Source organism: Primulina huaijiensis, chromosome 5 (assembly GCF_012295235.1).
Source record: "Primulina huaijiensis isolate GDHJ02 chromosome 5, ASM1229523v2, whole genome shotgun sequence".
Lineage (NCBI taxonomy): Eukaryota > Viridiplantae > Streptophyta > Magnoliopsida > Lamiales > Gesneriaceae > Primulina > Primulina huaijiensis.
This window is the reverse complement of record NC_133310.1, coordinates 14,058,522-14,083,574: the sequence shown is the minus strand read 5'-3', so window position 1 is coordinate 14,083,574 and position 25,053 is coordinate 14,058,522. Positions and strand designations below refer to the sequence as shown.

At 32.6% G+C, this 25,053-nt stretch overlaps 1 long non-coding RNA gene across 1 annotated transcript in view; it reads right to left on the bottom strand.

Annotated features, from left to right (window-relative positions):
* LOC140976031 (uncharacterized) overlaps positions 1–24,320 on the bottom strand; it is a 92,499-nt gene extending 68,179 nt beyond the window's left edge. Inside the window, exon 1 of the long non-coding RNA XR_012175149.1 lies at positions 23,997–24,320. This is a non-coding gene — a long non-coding RNA (uncharacterized lncRNA). The remainder of the gene's footprint in view (positions 1–23,996) is intronic.
* Between the last annotated feature and the right edge of the window lie 733 nt (positions 24,321–25,053).

Here is a 25,053-nt window from a genome sequence, read left to right as displayed (position 1 = left end):
CCGTCATGGACCCAATTGGGTCAGCTTCTTGGCCAAGATCTCACCATGCACGGCTGCACCACACCTAGCCTTCGCACTAACCCAAAACCGAACCACCCCTTGACAAACACCTCACGGCACACATCTTATACCACCAAGTCTCGACTCCAGCCTAGAGACATCATTCTCCTCAACATAATCAGCCCCTTAGGACCCTTGTTCGGCAGCCCTTGCACCATGGTGACACACACATGAGTTATGCACAAGAAAAAATCGTTTTCATGTACTTTCAAAGCCAAAAACACAACCACCATTAAAGAACTATGAAACTTTCGAATAAATCACACATGACAGAAAGTATATAGCGTGAATGATGCAAAAACAAAGATACATGGCGCGCCTGATTAAATATTTGATGTACAAAGGCCCGAAGTGACACGAGGCGGGGGAGAAAAGCTTGAGCTTGAAGGAAGAATGGAGCACCGAATCTTGCTGCTGGAGTACACGAAGGAGGAGGCTGATTGGAGGAGGGTGGGCAGCTGAATTAGGTTAGTGGGGTGCTAATGACTAGGTTTAGGTTAAATAATACTTAGTAGCTTAATTATATAGGTAATATTAGTTTATGGGCCATAATTTGCATTTTAAAAGTTTTAAAAGGGTTTTAAGCCCAACAACCTTAAAGGTAAGTCCATTAAATCCAAACGCACTCCAGAAAAATATTTCGTGTTGAAAAGATTTGAAAATATTAGCCGAACCCTAAAAAAGTCCCCGAATCGATAAAATTTGCGTACCGTTAAAAATAAAGTCATGCGGATAAAAATATCTAATAAAATCTCATTTTCTAAAAATACACTTAAAAATATTTTAAATTAATTTATAAAAACAAATCGTGTAATAAAAATAATTTTCCTGAAAATTCTCTGATCTACGCTCCTCGTTCGAGCGTGAAATGCACTTAGAAAAGCCTAATGCATGAATTTCTAAAATTTATGGAATAAATTCTATCATGCATGAATTATGCATAAAATGCATAAAAATAATTAAACATATTTTAATGAAATAAACATGCATTTAATGGTTTAAAACAATTTAATAAAATACCAAAGAAATTTAATAATTTGCATGCATGCCAACTTTTTAAATTATATTTACTAACATGCTAAATTACAACTTCTTAAATAAGTCTTTATTAACTTATCTCAATACTCCATCTCCAGTCCGGCCTCACTTATTTAACTGAAAAGGTGACAATTAAACTATTACGTAAAATAAATAAATTTAAGGAAAAGAATTTAAATACTCATGCAATAAAATCATTTTAATTTAAATACTAGAAATTATGCATGGATTATACGTAGTCTAAGTTACGGGTTCTACAGTCTGGCCCCCAATGGTGGGTAAAAAATCATTTCCGTTTGGCCCCCAATGGTGGGTATAAAACCATTTCTGTCTGGCCCCCATCGGTGGGTATAAAACCGAGTTCTGGCCTCACCCCTTAGAGGACTAACATATTGGGGACAATTTGACCATGGAAATGAGATGAGTAACAGTGATTTGTCTGTTTTGAAATGATCTGAGTTGTTTCTGTTTTGTTTGATAAGTTCTGTCTTTCATTCGATTCGTTTCCGTCTTGTCAAATTAAGAATATTAAGTTTTGAAAGTATGTTAAAGAAAAATTTTAAAGAATTAAGTTCTATAGTATCTTTGGAATCGATCGACCCCCCACTTGCTTAGTGTTTTCCCAAAACACTCACCCTTACAAATTTCAGATAAAAATGAAGAGCAAGTGAACGAGGAGGAACAAGAAGCGTTTTGGGGATGGTGATTGGATTTCGAGATCAAGAAATCGATAATTTGTACCCTTTTTTTTGTTCAGCTTATGAAAAACTCTGATGTAAAAGTTTATTTCTTTGTCATTGTAAGACAATACGCTATGTTTGAAAGGTTTAAATTAGAAAATTTATTAATCTATCTAAGGATTTTTAAATTTTTATTTGAAAAAAAAAAGTCAATTTTAATATTCTGATCCTTATAAAAATATAATTTATGAAATCTTTTTGAGTGATTAGCCATTGTGATAAGATCAGTTATTAAAGTATATGGCCCAAGATATACCTGATAAGAGTGTCACGCCTCGTGTCCGAAGCGTCAGTGACATCCGGTATTGTTTAACAATTATCAATTAATTGGTAGGCAGTCGAAGCAGAGATGAGCATCCGTCATGAATTTTCTGAAATGAAATTCTGTTCCACAGCTTTATAAAGAAATGTCAACAAATTGTCATAATAATTATTGATATTCAACATGGCCACGGGTTTATTGTGAATATTAAGTTGTGCCTAAGAAACAGTGTGAAAATTTTCTTCAAATATACCAAAACCACCTGGTAGTGCGATTAAAGCATTAGAATTTTCAATCATTTTGGTGATTCTTTCATACATAGAAGAAACTTGTAACTCCTCTCCAATCGTAACACCTGTAATATTTCCTTCAGCTAAAGCTGAAGGATTAATACCCGAAACTTAACTACCTTCAAAATGAGCAGATGTTGAAACAGATCCCATTAACCCAATATTACCTCTCCCATATACCAAGTGAATTTTTCTCTCAGCCAATATCTTTCCAAGATTATTCGATGCTTCTACAAATATTTCATTTTTTCCAGGACTCGGCCCACAAAATACACAAATATTTTTCAATGTTTGTGCAGAGGATCCATACATGTTTTTGCTTTCTTTTGGTAATTTCCCTATGGTTTTAAGTCCAAAAATGGCTTCAACGCCTTCTATGAGTCGAGGATATGCTTCCCATCCAATTTTCTTATAAATTGGCAAACATGATCTTTTTTAGTCGGATTCCCAAGAATATTACGATGACGCTCATCTTGGAATTGTTTCCATAAACAGAAATCTCAATCTTTCACACATAACTGCATAATTATTTCTTAGAACATTTGTAGAAACAGAGGGAAAATTTTTACAAATTTTTTAGAGAATTTCATCCATTTTGAAAAGAAAAGAAATGATTTTTTTTTTTTAATTTTTGTGTTAGCAATTGTGGAAAACTGAATTAACCGACTATGAGAGCCACAGAGTACCGTTATCCGCCATTTAACTGGGAAAATACAAAAATTAAAGAAACCTCAAATAAAAACAAACAAAATTAAATACAGCACAAAAAATCAAGGATCGGAAAGAGAAATAAATTCTTCTTGAAAGATTTCTTTTTCTAAAAATGGTTTAAACCTTTGTCCATTTACTTTAAAAACATGACCATTTTTAGGATTTTAAATGTCCACAACTCCATAAGGATACACATGTTTTACAACATATGGGCCTGTCCATCTTGATCGTAATTTTCCTGGGAACATGTGAAGTCGAGAATTATAAAGCAAAACATTTTTACCAATTTCAAATGATTTTCTAAGAATTGTTCTATCATGAAATGATTTGATTTTTGCTTTATAAATCTTTGAATTCTCATACGCGTCATTTCGGAGTTCATTAAGTTCATTAATTTGCAATTTGTTGGCATCATCCATGCTTGAATTTAAAGTTTTGATCGCCCAATAAGCTTTATGTTCCAATTCCACAGGCAAATGACAAAGTTTTCCGTAAAGCAACCTATAGAGAGATGTATTCAATGATGTTTAAAAGCTGTTGGATATGACCAAAGTGCATCATTAAGTCATAGAGACCAATATTTTTTATTCAGGCTAATAGTTTTTTTTTTTCTAAATTTGCTTTATCTCCCTATTAGCTAATTCAACTTGTTCATTTGTTTGAGGTTGATAATGAATAGTTACTTTTTGAGTAATACCATATTTTTTCATTAATGAAGCAAATGGTTTATTAACAAAGTGAGTTCCCCCATCACTTATCATGGCTCGAGCAATTCCAAATCTACTAAAAATATTTTCTTTCAAATATTTGATGAAGATTTTATGATCATTTGTTCGACATGGAATTGCATCTATCCATTTGGAAACATAATCAACTGCAACTAAAATATACAAGTATCCAAATGAAGGTGGAAAAGGTCCCATAAAATAAATTCCCCAACAGTCAAAGATTTCAATTTCAGTCATAGGATTCAAAGGTATCATGTTTCTTTTTGAAATCACACCCAATTTTTGACAATTTTCACAGATCATGCAGATTTCGTGGGTGTATTTAAATAAAGTGGGCCAATAAAATCCACACTGCAAGATTTTTGCAGTCGTTTGCTTTGAAGAAAAATGTCATTTGCATGCTTCTCAATGAAAAAATTTAATGACACTACTTACCTCATTGTCGGGTATGCAACGTCGAAAAAATTGATATGGACAATACTTAAACAAATACAAATCATCCCAATAAAAGTTTTTTTTACCTCATTCAAAAATTTTCTTTTATCTTAAGAACTCCATCGCGGTGGCATTTTTCATGTCACAAGAAAATTTACTATGTTAGCAAACCTAGGTGTGGTAGTGACTGAAAATAGATGTTCATCAGGAAAATTATCATCAATTGGTGTCATTTCATAAGATGATCCTGTTACTAGTCTCGATAAATGATCAGCTACGACTTTCTCGGTTCTTTTTTATCTTTGATTACAATGTCAAATTCTTGGAGCAACAAAATCCATCATATCAGTCGTGGCTTTGCATCCTATTTGGTCAATAAATATCTAATAGAAGAATGATCAGTAAACACAATAGTCGTTGATCCAATCAAATAAGAACGAAATTTATCTAATGTAAATATTACAGCAAGTAGTTCTTTCTCAGTTGTGGAATAATTCATTTGAGCATTGTTTAAAGTTCTACTTGTATAATATACCACATAAGGCTTACCGTTTCTTCTTTGATCCAATACTGAACCAACTGCATAATCACTCGCGTCGCACATGATTTCAAATGGTAAAGACCAATCAGGAGGTTGCATGATAGGAGCTGATGTTAAATGTCGAATGATTTTATCAAAAGCATTTTGACATTCTTGAGTCCACTCAAATGCAGTGTCTTTTGTTAAGATGTTAGAAATAGGTTTAGTGATTGAAATAAAGTCCTTTATAAACCTCTTATAAAATCCAGCATCTCCCAAAAATGAACGAATTTCTTTAATGGTTTTTGGAGGGGGTAAATTGGCAATGACATAAACTTTTTCTTTATCAACTTCATTTCCATGAGATGACACAACATGTCCCAAATAAATCCTATAAGTAATCATGTAACGAAATTTTCTCTATTTAAAATAAGACCTTTTTCCTCACATCTTTTTAAAACTTTTTCTAAATTTTCAAGACAATTATCTAATTTATTCCCAAAATTAGTTAAATCATTTATGAAAATTTCCAAACAATTTTCAACCATGTAGCTAAAAATGCTTAGCATACATCTTTGAAATGTTGTTGGGGCATTACATAACCAAATGTGATCCTTCTGAATGTAAATCTTCCAAAAAGACATGTGAATTTGGTTTTATCTTGATCTTCGAGTGCAATGAGAATTTGATAATAGACTGAATATCTATCAAGAAAACAATAGTAGGGATGACCTGCTACTCTTTCTAAAATTTGATCCAAAAATGGTAATGAAAAATGATCTTTTCTAGTGATGTCATTTAATTTTCTATTATCAATACACATCTGCCAACTAGATGGGACTCGACTTGTTAACAATTCACCTTTTTCATTTGTTATCACTGTGATGCCAGATTTTTTTGGAACTACTTGTGTTGGACTTACTATCAGAAATAGGATAGATAATTCCAACTCAAGTAGTTTGAGAACTTCAGTTTTCACAACATCTTTAATGCGTGGATTTAATCTGCTTTGTGGTTGTTGAGATTTTTTTAGCATTTTCTTCTAAGTGAATTTTGTGAGTGCAAATTAGTGGATTAATGCCCTTGAGATTTTTTAGTGTCCGATCAACTGGATTTTTATGTCTTTTAAACTTATCAACTAATTTACCTTCTTGATCACTTGCTAGTTTGGAAGAAATTACCACCGGATATGTTTCATCTTCTCCAAGGAATGCATACTTCAAATATTCTGGCAAGGGTTTCAATTCTAATATGGGTGGTTCATCTTTGTTCTCATATTTTGCCTCAAATTCTTTTTATGATCCTAGTAACGAGTGATACCTAATAACATCATCAAGATTACTTTCAATATTTTCTTTAACAAAATCAATTGAACAAATATCTAATTGGTTACGAGTACTCTCTTCTTGAATGTTTTCTTCCACAAGAGTTTCAATAAGATTTTCATTTTCACTTATATCTCCTTTGTCATGTGGTTACTTACAAAGATTAAAAACATTAAGCTCCAAGTTCATGTTACCAAATGACAACTTCATTATTCTATTCTTGTAATTTATTAGATCATTAGAAGTTGCTAAAAATGGACGACCCAAAATTACAGGAATTGCATTACAAGCTTCGATAGGTTGTATATCTAAAACTATGAAATCTACAGGATATACAAAGTTATCAACTTGGACCAACACGCCTTCTAACATACCTCTTGGCACTTTAACATGTATATCGGCAAGTAAAAGTGTTACTGAAGTAGGTTTTAACTCATCTAGATTCAGTTCTTGATAAACTGAATATGGAAGTAAATTCACACTAGCTCGAAGATCAAGCAAAGCTTTTTTAATCTTTCGTTCTGCAATAATACATGAAATAGTAGGACAACTAGGGTCTTTTTTGAAACGTCTGCTATTCGTTTTCTTAAAACGTGCTACAATTTTTTTTTTCAAACCTCACTTAGCATTCGGCTGAACCATAAAATATTTTTGACTTCATTTTTAAAATAAATCAACCAACTATAATTTGAAAACCAAAAGAAATAATTTAGCATAAAATTATCCAACATTTTACTAAACCTAAAAATAACATTTGAAAAGTATAGCTCATACTATAACCTCTCCAAAACCACTCATAAATAAATCGTCATAAAAATATCTTTAACATCACTTAAAACCATGAATCGAAAACTAGCGTCGTTCCTCGGGTTATGTGCACCTTCAGTCCAGAAAAGTCAACCATCAAGACATCCATAACCTTTTTATCATGATCACCTCCATCAATCACACCTAGTGAGTCTAAACACTAAACACACTATAATCTTGATAACAAGTAATACATATACAGATAACATGCAACAGTGAAAAATACTTGTACTTAAAATATCGTTTCATGAAGATGCATAAACTTTAATCATAACCATTTTCATAAAAATTTTCGTGATGCATAAACTTTAATTAAAAATATTTTCATAATGATGCATCAACTTTAAATAAAAATATTTTCATAATGATGCATAAACCTTAAACATAAACACTTTCATATAAACATAAACATGTTCATATTCATATCAACATATTCGTATCATCATATTCATATTCATTGTAGAACCCGAAAATCAGATTACGTATAAGCCATGCATAATTTCTATTATTTAATTAAAACGAATTTTTATTTAAATATGAAGTGATTTAATTATTTTAAAAAAAGATGTTTAGTTTTATCTTTACAGGGTAAATACGCGAGGTCGGACCGGAGTTTGGAGATTTAAGAGAAAATTAATAATAGGAAAAATATTCCTAAATTTAATTTAAGTCAAGGAATAATTTAATTTAAAGGAAAAGAATGTTTTAAGATTTATTAAAATTAGTTGGAACCAAGTTATTAAATAAATTCTTTTAGGTTCAATATTTAATTAAAGCTAAAATTAAAATGTGTAAACAATTGAGGAGGAATTAATTTAGGCTTAATATATTTAAGAAATTAAACATAAAATTTAAATACTAAAATTTTAAGTCAAGCATGCCATGCAATATTCTATACTAAATTAATTTGTCATTCATTAAAAATATATATAATGAGTGTATTAAACCTTAAGAATTTAAAATGCAAGATTAAAACACTATTATACCATGCAAGAAGTAGTAATAATATTTGGTTAAGGCAATTCGAAAATTGTAGTAAACCTCATTCAAATTTACCACTAAATGGTTTTATAGTGTATTCATTTCCTACTTTTCATCTCCATAATTATGGGTAATACATGCACCATAATTCTCTTTGAAGCTCCTCAACCTCTTTATCCTAGCAAATAACGTGAATTACAGCAAGAAAATGAGAAAAAAAAAAATCGGCAGCCAAGAAAGCTAGAAACAATTTGAATCCATTCAACTCCTTCACATGTAACTCCCATTTTAATGTATATTATGGTCCTTTAACACCACTTATAACATTTCCTCTTCCTTACCCACATATCCTACACTCATATGCTAGAAACAAATCAGAAGGAAACAGCTGAGAAATCGTGAAAAACAACAGCAGCAATAAACAAGAGAATAAGAAACAATTCAAACTCCTTCAATTTCTTGATTTGTAACTCCCAAACTAAAGGCATATAATGGCACCTTTAAAACCTATTATATTGTTCACCTTCATCACCTACATTCCCCACAACCTCACCTTCGAACATTAGCAGAAAACAGCAGCATAGAATCGAGTGAAAGGCAGCAGGAATAAGAAAAGAGATTCAACTCCGCTCCGCCGCGCCGTATTCGTCGTATTGGTTTGTTTTCTTCAAAACAAATTCCAGGCATGTATATGCTGTTTCTTTGCTCTTCAATCAAGTCCTATAAATATTTTTAAGCATTATATGTTCACGGTTCATGAGGTAAAAACGAAATTTTGAAAGCAACTACACACACGTTTCGGTACAGATTTGTTTTGGCTTCATCTTTGTGGCTCACGGGTTTGCTGAGTTTTATTGATTTCAGGATGTTTCTCGGTTCCAGGCTCACATGGCTGCTACAAGGCATGAATTAGAATGTGTTAGGGTATTTTTAGTTTAATGGTTCAAGCGCATACACGCATAAACCGAGAGATGACAGCAACAATTCCATGGGTACATATTTTGTACACGTTTTCTGTCATTGGATGGTAAAGGGTGTGTTCGAATCTTGGCTGTCCTAGGGACAATAGCCATGGTTAGAACCCTTCCTTATCATGTCTAGGATTGACCGAATCATCTTTTCAAAGCTTGCTTCATGGATCTCTCAGATTTTTACAGAAACATGACAAGTGCTCTTCAGTTTTTCAAAATATGATTTTTGTGTGAGTGACTTCGGTTTTGAGGTGTTGGGATGGGCTGTGGCTGGCCTCTAGCCCATAGCCATGGCTCACACAACACTCTATCATGTCTAGATCGAGCCTTAGTCAATCAAATGGCCATTGGAACGACCCAAGACAGTAAACCATGTCAATACATCACACTACACAGAAAGTTGCATTCTCGGTTTAGTACTGTAATTGTCTTAGGTGTTTGCTTGGGTTGTGGTTGGCTTTTAGCCCTTAACCATGATCCAAGCCATGCCTTAGGATGTTGGTAAGAGTCTTTGGTTGGTGGTTTAAGCCAACGGCCATTTGTTTCAGATTTGTACGCCAAATACGCACAGCAGCTACTGCTGCAATTTTTGTTTTTGACAGCAAGTTCCGTTTCGTTTCAAAGGTCATGTTTGGGTTCTTGGTTGTCTTTTAGCCCATGGCCTTGTACCGGACAGTACCTCAATGAGTTAAGAAGGTCATGTTTTTGGCCGTTTATGATTTGGTCGAGTTTAGAGGTCATACGAGAATTTACGGTGAAATGTGCCAAAATGACTCTCGAAAGAGTGTTTTATGTTTTTGGATTCCGTTCACCTATTTTCGTGTTTTGCAATTCTTATGCATGTTTTTCAGTATATTATGGGTATTTTTAATCATGGTTAAACGTCGGTTTAATGTTGGTTCGGGTTCATACGAAGCCATGATTAAAAATCAAGTTGTTGATCCTAATCGTCTCGTTTTTTGTTCTATTGTTAAGTTTTGGTCAAGATGTGAATATTTGCATGTGTCACATAATAGAATTAGGTTGCAGCAAGCCTGTGAGCGATCCAACTCATATGGTAAAAATAAGGTTTTAATTATATTACGTGCATATAAATATAAAATGTTTATTTTTGAGATATATGCGATATGTCTTGTGGCCATCTTATGGTTATGGCTTTGGAAGTCGGTAGGCGCAACCGAGGACCTCTCCACCCGTTGACTTACGACCGGTTTATGATTATGTATGGGGACGGACATCCAGTCCAAGGGCTGTGATTGATCTCTACCGCCCAGTATACTGTGGTTTAGTCTGATCAGGCGCTCATGTTATGTTATGGGCCACTTGCTTAGAAATATTATCTCTACCATAAAATTATGATATGTTATGACAGAGCTCTATTGAGCAAAGCTTTTACGTATGATTTTCAGATATGCACGTAGTTAAAATTATTCATGATACGATTTTCACCGTACGCTTTACGATACTTTATTTTTACGTTGCATGCGATTTTATGATATATTTACTTGTTATTCATGATATATACATGTTGAGTCTTTAGACTCACTAGACTTGATTGTTGTAGGTATTGATGAGGTCGAGACCGCGGGCGGAGACCAGTGAGCGATCTTGGGACAGCAGTAGTAAACCCGAGGACCTCATGATTTAATTTATGCAACTTTTATCATTCAAACTTGATTTTAACATGTTGGATTATTTTAAATTGTTGTTTGAAATACAATGTTGACTTCCGCTGTTATTTTAAAGTTAAAATTATTTACATGTTTATTTTATAAATGAGTCAAGATAATTATTTATTTAGAAATTTTTTAATAATTCCGCTAAAATATGAATATGAAATACGGGGCTTTACATTCATATTCGTGTTTGTTGAATTCAGATCGTGATTGTGACTCGTATTCTTAAACGTATTGGGCGATAGATTCATCTAGAGAAAACCAAAGTACTTGGTGGCGGGGACACCAGAAACACTCTCACCGGTCAACTGGGCCTTGGCCAACGTATTAATATATTTGTATTCGTATCCGTATCCAAGGAAACACGACAGTCGGCCTCCCACTGGGACCGTAACCCTCACGATATCTCCAACATATTTAGTCACAATCCCTTCACGTCCTTCAACATTTCGTATTTCCATCACTTAATAAAGACATGCATATAATATCGTTTTTCTTTTAAACCAAGAAGGCACCATATCTTTTAACATTTTCGTTTTATCATGAAAACCCATAAATATAATAAACCATAACATATTAAATCAAAAAATCCATAAACATTTTAAAAATACATTTTTAACATATTAAAAATCCGTAAACATTTAAAATAAAAGTTTTAGCATATAAAAATCTTTAAAAGCCATAAACTTCTTAAAATCATCATTTTAACATATTAAATCATAAAAATTTAAAATAAACATTTTTACATAAAAATTCTTAAACATATAAAATTCCATAAACATTTACAATAATCATTTTAACATATAAAATTCCATAAACCTCCATATCCATTGAAAATATTAGTATATAAAACAGCATTCATGACACTGTCATGACGTTTAATAATTTTTAGGTGTAAAATGACTGTTTTACTCCTGGACGTAAAATTTCATGTTTTTGATATTTTCTTAATTTCATTGACTCTAACATGTCCCAAATAATTATTTAAGCTTATGTGAATTTTCTCATATTTTTATTTGGTTTAAATCGATGACTTTTAAATTAATCTTTAAATATGACGTATTAATGCTTTTTAATTCCGAATTAGTCCAAACATAAATATAAAATTCTCAAATTAAAAACTTAGATTTTTAATAATTATTTGAGCTTAAAAATAATTTTCAATAATTTTATTAAGTTTAAATCTAGGAGTTTCAATTAATTCGTTTTTTAAACTTAGACGTACACCCCGGTTTTGACTCGTATAGACTTGAAACTTAACCAAAACTTACCAAACTTGGACCAAAGCTTAATAACACCTAACTACCCCATATACAACAAAATTCTAGCCCATTAAGTCCCTTGAACATGTCTAGGAAGCTACTGAATTTTTCTGCACAAGAGTCCTAGTCCTAATGTGATTCGAACCTAGGCTAGCTTCGCCTCCAGCCCTTAACCACCATGTCCAGCCTCTACCCATCCCTCCTAGGACCTAGAAAAAACCCATGAAATGCTGCTGGACCGAACCTACCAGTCCCAAACACGCCTAGCCCTTCAACAGTACCTTAGGACTCTAAAACATATAATTTTCGTTCATAATGGTGTCCTATATTTTCCAGCCTTTAAGCATACACCTTGGGACCCTTAAACATGTGGAAAAACATCCTTTCAAGTACCCCTACCATGGCAGCCCCTTTGTGCATCATTATGAAGAGTTTTAAAAAGATAAAACTCTAGTTTTATGCATAATAAGCCATAAAAACGAAAATACAAGGTAGTGTTTCATATTTTTCATGCAAACATGCATCATACATATAAAATGATGTGATAGATGAGAAAAAGGAGGATTAAGGCTTGCCTTTGCGTTTAAAACGCTTGAAATACGAATACCGTAGCAGTGAAAGCCGGCGACGAACGAAGCACGATTTCTATTTTTTTCTACCCTTTTCTCTTGACAAAACTCCACCAAAAACCCAACTTGGGACGCACGGGAGTCAGGTGATCGTTGTTGGAAGGAAGAACGAGGAAGAAAGTCGAAGAACGATGGAGAAAAAAAATTCAAATCTACTTGCCCCAAGAACTAAAAGTCTGGGCAATTCCAATCTCCACTTTTCAATTTACGTGATTTTGTGTGTGTTTCGGTGTTTGTGTGTGTGTGTGGGGGGGTTTGGGTTTAAATAAAAAAAAAAGCTTTTTAACTTTTTAATTAATGGGCTTAATCAACATTAGTTTTTTAATTAATAAATTTGGCCCATTAAAATTAATAAAATCATTATGCTTAAATTAAAATATTTAAAATATATATTTTCAAAAATCCCCTTGTAAAATACATAAAATTTCTTTCCCACCTATTAATTTAAACTCGTCCTTAAAAATGCAATAATTCTTAAAATATTTAAAATAAATATTTTCTTAAGTAAAAATTTAGCTTTTAAAGTTTTAACACCTTAGTCGTCTCCGTTCCAGCCAACCACCGATATTCGTATGAAAATCTTTAAATCATGAATCAAAGAAAATTATTCAATTAATCATTTAGTCACTCAAAATATGTAACGACCCATTACAGGCCCAGTGGACCGCCCATACGGCCCACAAGCTCCAGTGCATGGGTTGGAGAGTTCTATGAGTAACCGTACGACGCCTATGGAAAGCCCGTGAAGGTAAAGGCCCCTTGAGGGAGCCCAAGATCAGGATAGCCTTGGGTCGATCGGGGCAGTGGGCCGTATGGGCGGTCCACTGGGCCTGTAATGGGTCGTTACAAAATATATCATTCATGCATCTAAAATCATTTAATTAAAATATTTTAGCAATTTAATAATTTTCATACATGCGGTTTGCGTGTACTGATTTCTGGACGTTACAATCTACCCCTCCTTAAATTGAATTTCGTCCCCGAAATTCGCTTATCTTCGATAATCAAAAGTTTAGACTCAGTTCTAGTATCCTAAAAATCCATGCTTCTACTGCGCTACTCTGATAGAACTTAAGTTCTAAAATGTCCTTACGTCTACTTGATCCCAAATAAATTTTACCTTCTAAATCCTTATTTTCGAATTGCAACTTAAAAAGACCCATAATGAATTAGTATTGTTACTATTATAACCTCGAATTTCAACTTTTCTTACAATTCCCAATATTAAAAGATGGATGACCATGTTTTTCGTATATTATTTTCCTTATTTTATACTCAAAATATTCATCAACCTATCAAATTTCAATCTTAAAATCCCAAACACATCCGCTAACGCTTAGATTTTTCAAGCCTAATATTGTTTCATCCTTAAAAACCCTTGATTAACATTCTTCATAACACTATAATCAAGATATCCCAAGGTTCCAACTATTCTTAAAAGTCTAAATCATCGAAAATTCTTATCATTTAAACAATTCAATTATCGCTTATTGCTAAGCTAGTCCCCAAATTCCTTAACAAAAATCAATTCTTCATTTGCTCAAAAATTATCCAATTGGTCCTTAATTTGGAAAATCCTATGATTAACCCATAAATTTTTGGCGTACTTAATTTCCTTCTACATGTTTCCCATAACATAATTTCAAAAATTTTTAACTTATTTACCTTAAAATAAATTCTCATAATCAATCTTACCTGTTCATTTAAACCTAGCATCCCAAATTATACATTTTTTATATTCCCAAAATCGTTGCAATCCTCGAATCATTATTACTTATGAGTAATTCCCAAAAATTAATTCAACCAGTAACCACAAATCATCAGTATTTTCTTAGAAAAATCTACGGGTCCCAAAAGCTTTCATTATATTCACGATTAACTTATGGCCCAAAAAGTATAATGTCAATACTAAAACCCAAAACCCAACATAGTCCAATTCCACGACAAAACCGACATGAGTTGAAATCAAATAATTTCTTATTTCATATCGTATCACTTATAAAAATTACAAAGCATATAAAACATATATATCCTCATAGAGCTATTAAACATGTGACATAAACATATAATTCATTTAATTATGCGGGTAACATCATAAAATCATGTAAAGCATTTAAACTTACAAATTTGAGGTTTGCCGACTGATCTTTCCGGCGCTGATGGTGGCACAACCCTTTACAGGACCTTTGCTCTGACACCAACTGAAACGTCTGCTATTCGTTTTCTTAAAACGTGCTAGAATTTTTTTTTTCAAACCACACTTATCATTTGGCCGAACCTTAAAATATTTTTGACATCATTTTTAAAATAAATCAACTAACTATAATTTGAAAACCAAAAAAAATAATTTAGCATAAAATTACCCAACATTTTACTAAACCTAAAAATAACATTTGAAAAGTATACCCCATACTATAACCTCTCAAAAACCACTCATAAATAAATCGTCGTAAAAATATCTTTAATATCACTTAAAACCATGAATCGAAAACTAGTGCGGAAAACTAGTGTCGGTCCTCGGGTTATGTGCACCTTCAGTCCAGCAAATTCAGCCATCAAGACCTCCATAACATTTTTATCATAATCACCTACATCAATCACACCTAGTGAGTCTAAACACTCAACACACCATAATCTTGATAACAAATAATACATATACAGATAACATGCAACAGTGAAAAATACTTGTACTTAAAATATCGTTTCATGAAGATGCATAAACTTTAATCATAACCATTTTCATAAAAATGTTCCTGATGCATAAACTTTAAATAAAAACATTTCCATAATGATGCATCAACTTTAAATAAAAACATTTTCATAATGATGCATCAACCTTAAACATAAAAACTTTCATATAAACATAAACATGTTCATATTCATATTCATATTCATATCAACATATTTGTATCATCATATTCATATTCATATTCATATCCGTGTTTGTTGAATTCAGATCATGATTGTGACTCGTATTCTTAAACGTATTGGGCGATGTTCTATCTAGAGAAAACCACAGTGCTGGGGGGCGGGGACGCCAGCAACACTCTCACCGGTCAATTAGGCCTTGGCCAATGTATTAACATATTCGTATTCGTATTCATGTTCATATCCGTATCCAAGAAAACACGATCGTCGGGCTCCCACTGGGACCATAACCCTCACGATATCTCGAACATATTTAGTCACAATCCCTTCACGTCTTTCAACATTTCGTATTTCCATCACTTAATAAAGACATGCATATAATATCGTTTTTCTTTTAAACCAAGCATGCACCATATCTTTAACGTTTTTGTTTTATCATGAAAACCCATTAATATAATAAACCATAACATATTAAATCATAAAATCCATAAACATTTTAAAAATACATTTTTAACATATTAAATATCCGTAATCATTTAAAATAAACGTTTTAACATATAAAAATCATAAAAGCCATAAAATTCTTAAAATCATCATTTTAATATATTAAATCATAAAAATTTAAAATAAACATTTTTACATAAAAATCCTTAAACATATAAAATTTCATAAACATTTAAAATAATCATTTTAACATATAAAATTACATAAACCTCCATAACCATTGAAAATAATCATATTATCATTTAAAACAGCATTCAGGACACTGCCATGACGTTTAATAATTTCTAGGTGTAAAATGACCGTTTTACCCCTGAACTTAAAATTTCATGTTTTTGAAATTTTCTTAATTCCATTGACTCTTACATGTCCCAAATAATTATTTAAGCTTACGTGAATTTTCTTATATTTTTATTTAGTTTAAATCGATAACTTTTAAATTAATCTTTAAATATGACGTATTAATGTGTTTTAATCCCGAATTAATCCAAACATCAATATAAAATTTCCAAATTAAAAACTTAGATTTTTAATAATTATTTGATCTTAAATATAATTTTTCATAATTTTATTAAGCTTAAATCTAGGCATTTCAATTAATTCATTTTTTAAACTTAGACGTACACCCCGGTTTTGACTCGTATGGACTTGTAACTTAACCAAAACTTATCAAACTTGGACCAAAGCTTAAGAACACCTAACTACCCCATATACAACCAAATTCCTGCCCATTAAGTCCCTTGAAAATGCCTAGAAAGCTACTGAATTTTTCTGCAAAATAGTCCTAGTACTAATGTGATTCGAACCAAGGCTAGCTTCGCCTCCAATCCTTAACCACCATGTCCAACCTCTACCCATCCCTCCTAGGATCTAGAACAAACCCATGACTTGCTGCTGGACCGAACCTATCAGTCCCAACACGCCTAGCCCTTCAACCGTACCTTAGGACTCTAAAACATACAATTTTCGTTCATTATGGTGTCCTATATTTTCCAGCCTTTAAACATACACCTAGGGACCCTTAAACATGTGGAAAAACATCCCTTGAAGTACCCCTACCATGGCAGCTCCTTTTTGCATCGTTATGAAGAGTTTTAAAAAAACAGAACTCTAGTTTTATGCATAATAAGCCATAAAAACGAAAATACAAGGTAGTGTTTCATATTTTTCGTGCAAACATGCATCATACATATAATATGATGTGATAGATGAGAAAAATGAAGATTAAAGCATGCTTTTGCGTTTAAAACGCTCGAAATACGAATACCGTAGCGGTGAAAGTCGGCGTCGAACGGAGGACGTTTTCTATTTTTTTCTACCCCTTTCTCTTGACAAAACTACACCAAAAACCCACTTTGGGATGTACGGGAGTCGGATGATCGTTGTTGAAAGGAAGAATGAGGAAGAAAGTCAATAAACGAAGGAGAAAAAAAAATTCAAATCTACTTGCCCTAAGAACTAAAAGTCTTGGCAATTCCAATCTCCACTTTTCAATTTACGTGATTTAGTGTGTGTTTCGGTGTGTTTGTGTGTGTGTGTGGGGGGGTTTGGGTTTAAATAAAAAAAACAAAATGGCTTTTTAATTTTTTAATTAATGGGCTTAATCAACACTGGCTTTTTAATTTTTTAATTAATTGGCTTAATCAACACTAGTTTTTTAATTAATAAATTAGGCCCATTAAAATTAATAAAATCATTAGGCTTAAATTAAAATATTTAAAATATATATTTCAAAAAATCCACTTATAAAATACATAAAATTCCTTTCCCACCAATTAGTTTAAACTTGTCTTTAAAAATTCAATAATTCTTAAAATATTTAAAATAAATATTTTCTTAAGTAAAAATTTTGCTTTTAAAATTTTAACACCTTAGTCGTCTCCGTTCCGGCCAACCATCGATATTCGTCTGAAAATCTTTAAATCATAAATCAAACAAAATTACACAATTAATCATTTAGTCACTCAAAATATATCATTCATGCATCTAAAATAATTTAATTAAAATATTTTAGCAATTTAATAATTTTCATACATGCGTTCTGCGTGGACTGAGTTCCGGACTTTACATTTGTATTTCAAATTATTATTATTTTCAATGCTTGTACTTAATTGTTAGGCTAAAAATGCTTTTTTTTTTTCACATTCAATATTTTTTTCACAGTGCACAAGTCTTTCATCATTTTCACAATGTTCAAGAATGGATTTTTCCACTTCTTGTCTGTTGAACATCCTCTTCGCAAGTCATGGGTTCCACCTCCTTCCTCTTTGGATTTGATTTATCATCATTTTCACAAGGTTCAAGAATGGATTTTTCCACAACCTTACACTGCGAAGGGTAATAACAGATTTTACCTGATCCATCGGTTGAGTTCCAGTTTGTGAATGATGATCCTTGGGATTAGCTGTGGTTGTGATGGAAATTTACCTTTTTCATACACATTAAGTGCAGATGCAAATTTATCAAGTCTATCTTTCAAATCTGTCATGTTTTGAGCAGTTTGAGTATTGATAGACTCTTGCTTTGCAATGAGAGAAATCAATGTATCTTCCAAATTCCTTTTAGGTGGAGGAACATAAGGTGCATAATTTTGAAAATTTTGTTCATTTTGAAAATGTGGTTGTGAAAATTGTGCAGCATTATCATTCCTCCAACTAAAATTTGGATGATGTCACCAACCTGGATTGTAACTTTGAGAAAATGGTTCAAAATTTCACCTTTTGAAATTGTTCGAAACATTGGCTTGTTCATGGAGGCATTCTTTAAAAGAGGGCAAAGTGGAACAATCTTTTGTAGAATGATCACTTGTATCATAGATGTAACACACAATTTCTTGAACATATTTTAATTGACCATTCTTTTCAATTCAAGTGCCTCAACTTTTCTTGCCAAAGAGGAAAATCTGGCTTGGAGATCATTTTCATCCTTGAGGGTGTACATACCTCCACTAGATGTGGGAGATTGAATCTTGTTTGATGGTTCGATTGTACCTATAGTTTCCCAATTTTGAACATTTTCAGCTAATGAATCGAGATACTCAATTGTCTCGTTTCGATCTTTATCTTCAAATGCTCCATTACACATAAATTCAACCATTTTCCCATCTTCAGGTGTTAAACATTCATAAAATTGAGAAACAACTCTCCAAATTTCAAAACCATGATGTGGACAAATATTAAGCAATTCTTTATATCTATCCCAACATTGATAAAAAGTTTCTCCTTGTTGGAACGACCTCGACTTTTTTTATTATTTAAATCAGAAACTCGAAAATACCAAATAAAATACACTTAACATTTTAATAAATCATAATAATTTAATATTTGAAATCTCAAGTGCATAAAAATATCCCTAAATCATCAACTAACCAAAAATCCTACGTCGACTTTTAAAAATATCAACTAACATAAAATTAAAACATAAAAATATCTCTAGTAAATTCCTTAACATAAATATTTCAAATCTTTTATCTATCGAGCTAGTGCTGGAAATAAATGTGACGTACCGTACTTTGAACATACTTTTAAAATTTGCAAAAAAATAAAAATTTTCTTAAATAAGAAATCAATCTTCATTTTGCCATAACACTAAACCATTCTTCCAAAATATTTGCAACAAAAGATCAAAAATAAAGTTTGCTAAAAATACTTGTTTAAACATCGTAAACAAAAACGTGAAATCAGATTATTAAAATTGTCATGCATAAAATCTTAAAAACATTGGCGGTCCTCGGGTTTAGCCTCCTGCGCAGTCCAAGTCGGCTCATTGGTCCCCACCCCTCATCTCCTCAACATCTTCCTCACCTGCATCGATCAAATCTAGTGAGTCTAAAGACTCAACATGTATAAACTGGAAATAACAAGTAATACGAACAAAACCACATGCATTTTTAAAGTAGAGCTTACATATTTGAAAGTTGAACGTAATAACATAAACATACTTGAAACTGGAGCGTAGTAGCATAAACGTAGATGTGCCATCATCATAAAACTTTTCTTAAACATACTTGCATCATACATACTTGAGCATACATAACATCATTTTGCGTAGAGATATGTTTCAAAGCAAATGACCTATACATAAATGCGCCTGATCAGACTAAACCACAGTACTGGGCGGACAAGGAAAATCCACTGTCACATACATGAGATCCTCAGTCATGTTTTACCGGGTGGATTGGTCCTTGGTCATGCTTTATCGCTTTCCAATCTTGATCTAAACCCGGTCATGCTTTACTAAGGTGGAGAGGTCCTCGGCCACGCTCACCAACTTCCGAACCAGTTCATAATTTGGTCACAAAACATTTAACATACCTCAAAACATAAACATATTTTATTTTGCACGTCGAACATACTTACTTGGCATTGAGGGATTCGTTGGATCTCGTTTGGGACCACTGTTGTACATAATAACATGAGTTCAAACACTTATCCTTCATAGCTTAGACGTATAGTCATTCTCACACCCAAAAATGGCAAAATTTCCTTATGAAGTTCTAAATTTCTCGGGACTTGACCTCGTTTAATCATCGTACTAAATCATACCATCGAAGTTCAAAAGAATGGTTATATTTTGACGAAATATGGAAGACACGGACCCCGTCTACACCTCCAATTTTGGGCCCGTGTAGGCTTTGAAACTCAATCCTACGGGTTAACTAAGGCACGGACCCCGTGTCAGGGTCCAGCTATGGATCCATGTAGGCTCTGAAATTTTACCCTTCAAAAGAAACAATGGCATGGACCCCGTGTCAGTGTCCGGCTCCGGGTCCGTGTACCTACTGGAATCGTAAAACAACGGGAATCACTACACTTGTGGCTTAATCTTCCTAACTAGATTGTACGGGCCGTGAACCAACACCTCGAGACCCATCCTAGGATGCTATGACAATGATTCAAACTCCCATGATGCCTCCAAAAAAAGATGCAAACCATACAACGCAACTCAAACTGTGAACACGACATTTTGACACCAAAACTCATCCTACGACTTCTAATGCAATCAAGTGTCTATCGACACGAACTGACTCACCGAAAACAATCCCAATATCATACTCAACATACTTAAACGCAACAGCGATCACCCAACGATTCCCAAAAAAGCCTGTAACAAATAAACTTCAAGAATTCATCAAGAACATATTTTCAGAAAATTGTAATTTGAGCAGTCCCACAAAAATGATCATAACTCACTCGGTTTTTGTGCAAAAATTAGGAATTTACTGTCAAATCGAAGGTATCAAAAAGTACTACGTTTTACATGTTGAAAGATTTTCCAGAAAATTGACCGAAAAGTCGAAGTATTTAAAATGACAGCAAAATTTGATTTTTGAGATCCAAAAATCCTTTCAAAAGTAATCCAACCATTTTTGCTCAAACTTTGCGCAACAAACATGAATTTTTACACGTAATAAAATAAGAACATATAATATAACAAGATCGATGCATAAACAAAAGATTATACATGCCTTTTGATTAAAACTCACGAAACAATGATACCGAAGCGGCAAGGTTGCGAGGCCGATCCGGGATGACTTGTGGCACTTTTCTTTCAAAAAAAATGATCATGAATTGCTGAAATGATGAAGGAGAAAGGGTGGTGGATGCTACTCTCCAAGAATCCTCACCCTTCTCTTAAAAAGATGAAAATGAAGAATGTGTGTGTGCCAATGAAATGTGTGTGTGACTTACGTGTGTGTCTGTATGTAATTGTGTGTGTGCGTGTGCGTGTGCGTGAGTTAATAAATAAAATAGAGGTAATTAGGGGCTAATTAGATTAATTAAATAATTGATGAGCAATTACATGGTAATTAAAATACTAATCCCCCCTTAAATTACTAACCACCCTAAATTTAAAATAAAATACGCAAGTGTTAAACTTTTGAAAGTTTAAAATCTTAAAATCACCTAATAATTAATTATGCTTTAAAAATGCTAAAACTTAATAAATCGTTTAAACGCCATTTTCTTGACTTGAAATAAAATACCCCATTTTACAATCGCCAAAATTGTCGCCGATCTCATTTCCTCGATCCAGCCTTGAATAATCAACTGAAACATAAAACTCAAGGAAAACGTTTTAACTTGGATCAACTAAACATATTATAATTTAAAATAATGCAAATTCATAAACCATGAATTAAAACCCAAATTAATGAGATAAACATGCATTAAAACCATTTAATACAATACATAAGAAATTTAATAAATTACATGCATGTGGTTCAAGTGGACTTCAAATTTTCGGGACGTCACAATCTATCCCCGTTAAATTGAATTTCGTCCCCGAACTTCGCTTATCCTCGATAATCTAAAAGTTTAGATTCTTAATTCTAGTATCCCAATAATCTACGCTTCCGCCGCGCTACTCTGATAAAAATTTAAGTCCTAGGCTGTCCTTACGTCTCTTCATTCCAAATTAAATTGCCTATCAAAAACCTCGTTCGCGAATCACAACTTAAAGTGACATATGGCGTCTTAGATTTACTTTACTATGACCTCGAATTCTGACCTTTCTCACAATTCCCAATATAATAAATGGAGGTTCAAACTTATCGTATCTTACATTTCTTATACTATACTCGTAATGTTCATCGATCTATTACATTAGCTTTTATGCAGTTCAATTTAAGAAATATTAGCACCAAAAGTTACTGATCAACTTTTACCATTGGTACTACACTCAAAAGTTAAACCTTATCTTAACCCCATAATAATATTGACCCACGATCCTTGAATCGAATCTTTACCTTACGACACCAAACTTACGTAACTTAGCTATTTACAAGTACATCCCAAATATAAAATTGTTGCTAATATTAAATTTCGAGTAACATTAATCCATAGAACCCAAAATATACAATATCGATCTTCTGCTTAAATAATAAAACCTGCCTAGCATCAAACACATGCTTAAACTATTTCCTTCCCAATTACATTATCGTTGAGGCCTAAGATACTTGGACCTTCCTCATTAGAACGAATGTCACACTTTGACGTATCCTCAATACTTAATTCATTCTAACGTATAAAACTTAACAAGTTTTCCCTTGTTAATGATGGACTAACTCTAATTAATCAACTTCACTTATAACCCATTGAATTCTAGAATCCTCATATAAAGATTTTAGATTTCTTACTCGATAAAATCTTAATATTCGTTCATTGGTAACCTAAGTTGAATACAACTAATTCTCTTTTGTTTTTATTTCACCCAATATCCCCGTATGAACACCTATTTCATAAACATGAAATTCAAACTTACACAATCCAAGTAATCTTAGATGACCTAATTCCAGTACTCATATCCACTTAATCCTAAGTTTCTTAATGACTTACAAAGATTCCTCAAGACAAGGTGCCTGTCTCACTTCATACATGCGTCTAAAAAGTAATATAACCAACCATCATATGCAACTTTCTAGAAAAAATTTAACCCTAACAAAGGTATAAATTTAACTGTTAAGATCATGAGTAAAATTTATGCTCCATCAAACCTTATGCTCCCAAAAAATATGTTAACTTACTGTCTAATCTTATAGCTTGACTAATTGATCAACTTTATCTTAAATTGTTATCACTCTAAATTCTTAATTTGCCTCTGCATTATTCCACTAACACTTAGATTTTTAAGTTCAATATTGATTCATCCTACAATACCCTTGATTACCATTCCTTATAACATTATAACCCAGATATTACAAGGTTCTAAATATCTTTTCAAGCTTAAATCAGCGAAAATTCATATCATTCAAACAATTCAATTCTCACTTATTATTAAACTAGTCCAAAATTCTTTAACAATTGCAAAAATAATTTCCTAATTTCCTCGATAATACCGAAATTTGTCCATAATTTTGAAAATCCTACAATTACCCACAAGTTCTTGGCGTTCCTACTTCCATTTTATAGGTTTTCTGCATCATAAGTTCAATAATCTTAAGCTTATTAAATCCAAAAATCAATTCTTATAACCAATCTTACATTTCCATCGATACTTAAAATCCCAAATTGCACAATTTCTTTTATACTGCTAAAGGTCGTCGCCGATTTCGAATCATTATTCCTTATACAAAATTTTTAAAAGTTAACTCAACTAGTAACCACGAATCATCAGTATTTAAAAATCTACGTCCCAAAAGCATTCAAAATTTTCATGATTAACTTATGACACAAGGAGTAGAGCATCAGTACTTACTAACCAAAAATCGATATGCTTAAATCATTAATAACAATTCGTAACGCCCAATAGTCGAATTCTCAAGCATGTCAAATACAACAAAGCCAGCATGCATGAAAGTCATATAATTTCGCATTTCATGTCGTAACATGCATAAAAACTTTAAAGAACCAATCTCAAATCATAACGACAGGTAAACCTGTACTCTAAAACGTATGTCATGTAAACATACAAGTGATATCATTTAAACATCCACATGCTGAAATCATGACTTGATGCTTACTACTCAAAAGACTTTAAAACATTAAAACTTACAGACTTGAGGTGTGGCTTCGTGAGCTTCTCGCAATTAGCAGTAGGCATAAACCTTTACAAAAACACCGCTGATACCAACTGTGACGTACCGTACTTTAAACATACTTTTAAAACACCCAGAAAAATAAAAATTTTCTTAAGTAAGAAATCAATCTTCAATTTGCCATAACACTAAACCGTTCATCCAAAATATTTGCAACAAAAGATCGCAAATAAAGTTTGCTAAAAATAATTGTTTAAACATCGTAAACAAAAACATGAAATCAGAGTATTAAAATTGTCATTCATAAAATCTTAAAACATTGGCTGTCCTCGGGTTTAGCTTCCTGCGCAGTCCAAGTCGGCTCATTGGTCCCCACCCCTTGTCTCCTCAACATCTTCCTCACCTGCATCGATCAAGTCTAGTAAGTCTAAAGACTCAACATGTATAAACTGGAAATAACAAGTAATACGTAATAAAACCACATGCATCTTTAAAGTAGGGCTTACATACTTGAAATTTGAACGTAATAACATAAACATACTTGAAACTAGAGCATAGTATCATAAACGTAGATGTTTCATCATCATAAAACTTTTCTTAAACATAATTGAATCATACATACTTGAGCATACATAACATCATTTTGCGTAGAGATATGTTTGAAAGCACGTGACCCATACATAAATGCGCCTGATCAGACTAAACCACAGTACTGGGCTGACAGGGAAAATCCACTGCCACATACATGAGATCCCCGGTCATGCTTTACCGGG